The 3,502-nt window shown below is 51.3% G+C and overlaps 1 pseudogene; it reads left to right on the forward strand.

The window, feature by feature from the left end:
- Positions 1-210: 210 nt before the first annotated feature.
- Positions 211-2,612, forward strand: LOC142905377 (uncharacterized; annotated as a pseudogene).
- The last annotated feature ends 890 nt before the right edge of the window (positions 2,613-3,502 follow it).

Consider the following 3,502-nt stretch of genomic DNA (forward strand, 5'->3'; position numbering starts at 1 on the left):
TCAGAGACCCAAAGACTCAGAGACCCTGGGTCCCAGAGACCCAGGGACTCACAGATCCAGAGACCCAGAGACCCAGAGACTCAGAAACCCAGAGACTCAGAGACCCAGAGACTCAGAGACCCAGAAACTCAGAGACCCTGGGTCCCAGAGACCCAGAGAATCAGAGACCCAGGGTCCCAGAGACCCAGAGACCCAGAGACCCAGCGACTCATGAGACCCAGAGTCTCAGAGACCCAGAGACTCAGAGACCCAGAGACTCAGAGACCCAGAGACCCAGAGACCCAGAAACTCAGAGACTCAGAGACCCAGAGACTCAGAGACCCAGAGACTCAGAGACCCAGAGACTCACAGATCCAGAGACTCAGAGACCCAGAGACCCAGGGTCCCAGAGACCCAGAGACTCAGAGACCCAGAGACTCAGAGACTCAGAGACCCAGGGTCCCAGAGACACAGAGACCAAGAGACACAGAGTCTCAGATACCCAGAGACAGAGAGACTCAGAGACTCAGAGACCCAGAGACTCAGAGACTCAGAGACCCAGAGACCCAGAGACTCAGAGACCCAGAGACTCAGAGACCCAGGGTCCCAGAGACCCAGAGACTCAGAGACCCAGCGTCCCATAGACCCAGAGACTCACAGATCCAGAGACTCAGAGACCCAGAGACCCAGCGACCCAGGGTCCCAGAGACCCAGAGACTCAGAGACCCAGAGACTCAGAGACCCAGAGACCCAGAGACCCAGAGACCCAGAGACTCAGAGACTCAGAGACCCAGAGAACCAGAGACCCAGAGACTCAGAGACTCATAGACCCAGGGTCCCAGAGACCCAGAGACCCAGAGACTCAGAGACCCAGAGACCCAGAGACCCAGAGACTCAGATACTCAGAGACTCAGAGACCCAGAGACCCAGAGACCCAGAGTCCCAGAGATCCAGAGACCCAGAGACTCAGAGACTCAGAGACCCAGAGACTCAGAGACTCAGAGACCCAGAGACTCAGAGACCCAGAGACTCAGAGTCCCAGAGACCCAGAGACTCAGAGACCCAGAGTCCCAGAGACTCAGAGACCCAGAGACCCAGAGACCCAGAGACTCAGAGACCCAGAGACCCAGAGACTCAGAGACCCAGAGACCCAGAGACTCAGAGACCCTGTCATCCGGATGCCCATTAAGCCAGAGACACAGAGACCGGGACCCCTGGGGACCCGGACCCTGGGGACCCGCCTGCATCCCCCGCTTCCGTCAACAACGCCATCCTTGCACGTGTATGTGTATTAATATAACAGGCGACGTTTCGGGCAATGGTCCTCATATGCATGGTACACTGGCAGCATTGCTGTTGACATGGACCGCGTTGAGCGGTTGTTTTTATCGACTGTGCATTTGCAAGCAAGCAGTAGCCACAGCCTCACCAACGCAGTTGCATCGTTTGTTTAGCCCAGCAGCATCATCATCAGCAGCAGCAGCATCATTAACTGCATCATCGCGATCAGCATTTCAGTCACACAAAAAATAATGACTCGGCCTGCGAGAATTCCATGAAGCCGTAAAGACGTGCAGCCCAAAGGGAGCACTCTTCTTCCGTGTACACGCTTGAGAATTGATGTTCTTATGCAAATGTAACTTGTATACTTTATCTATTTTACACATTTCATTTGGAGTGATTTGGTTTCATTTTGCCTCCACTTTGCACTCGGATCTTGTTTCAAGCATTATTTCGTTGTTGTAGTTGTTGGTTATTGTCGTTATTTTCTGAGCCACACCTACCAAGTGGACATCTGTGAGTAAAAAAAAAAAGAGCTTCATAGCTCATCGGATTTCTCCACGATAAATAAAGACGCTGATTCGGATTGTTTTCTGGTGGTGCTGCTGCTGCTCGTCCACTCGTCGACGGTGGCGCTCCTCAATCGCGTTGTGCCCCGAGTTGTCCACCCGAGGAGCCCCCTCGGACAGACCACTGCAAGAGTTGTATTGTACCACTCCCCACTGAGCTGGGTAGCTCTCTTCTTATTTCTTCCTCTTCCTCTTCAGCTTCTTCATCTTCCTCTTCTTCCTCTTCTTAAACAAAGCGACCTGGCCATCACCAATGATGGCTCAAGGAAGCGGCGGCGAATCATCGTCATCATCGCCGTCGCCGTCGTGTAGAAAATGTCCAGCAGCGGCCGAAATTACTCTAAAGCACGCGATGTCGATTGTAAATGTGGAGGGGATAACCCGGAGGGACCCGACGAAAAATCCACGCGACCACGGGGAGAGAGAGAGAGCGAGACGCACACAGACTCCAAATATACAGCAGCAGCAGCAGGCGCCAGGGTCGGGATTTGAACCCACGACCTCCTGTGTACCAGGCGAGGTAGTTAACATATCATAGCCACCGTGATGATGATTACAGAGTGAGACACAGACCTCCTGTATACCAGGCGAGGTAGTTAACATCTCCTAGCCACCGTGATGATGATTACAGAGTGAGACACATACCTTCTGTATACCAGGCGAGGTAGTTAACATCTCATAGCCACCGTGATGATGATTACAGAGAGAGACACATACCTCCTGTATACCAGGCGAGGTAGTTAACATCTCATAGCCACCGTGATGATGATTACAGAGTGAGACACAGACCTCCTGTATACCAGGCGAGGTAGTTAACATCTCCTAGCCACCGTGATGATGATTACAGAGTGAGACACAGACCTCCTGTGTACCAGGCGAGGTAGTGAACATCTCATAGCCACCGTGATGATGATTACAGAGTGAGACACAGACCTCCTGTATACCAGATGAGGTAGTTAACATCTCATAGCCACCGTGATGATGATTACAGAGTGAGACACAGACCTCCTGTATACCAGATGAGGTAGTTAACATCTCATAGCCACCGTGATGATGATTACAGAGTGAGACACAGACCTCCTGTATACCAGGCGAGGTAGTTAACTTTCCTGCGGTGCCGCGGTATATAGGAGATGTTAGCAGTGCGAGGGGTCCTTGCCTATAACCATCTGGAAGTTCACCAGCATTGGGTCAAGCAGAGCCTGACTGTGCTACCGATGAGGCACTCAATGTCGAAATCAGTCCTTGCCCTATCAACGTCTCCACTATGATTTCGACCCAATCGAATATCAATTGCCATCAATAGAAATTACTTCTAAATCCTCAAAAGACCACGAAGATCGTTCTTACAAAGATTGCTAAATGAGAAGTTAAGTGTGAAATTTGAGACACCTTTACCCACTACGGACGCGAGAAACGACATCATTGAACAAACGGAGTGCTTCAACTAGTTGCGTTTCATTGGTAGATTCAAAACTGCTTACATTCCAACCCTCCTCCCCCCCCCCCCCCCCCATGCTGATCACATCTCAAAAAAGAAAATCAAAGAATAACAACGTGGCTCTTCATATGGAATCCAATAGTGTATTCCCATTAGATTGCGCTCGCAAAACTGTGGAAGCTATCGTTCTGCCACTGCTTGACTCCCCGCGATGCTGCTCACAACGCAGCGA

The sequence above is a fragment of the Petromyzon marinus genome, chromosome 53, assembly GCF_048934315.1.
Source record: "Petromyzon marinus isolate PM22_M1 ecotype Great Lakes invasive population chromosome 53, UKy_Petmar_22M1.pri1.0, whole genome shotgun sequence".
In the NCBI taxonomy this organism is placed as follows: Eukaryota; Metazoa; Chordata; class Hyperoartia; order Petromyzontiformes; family Petromyzontidae; genus Petromyzon; species Petromyzon marinus.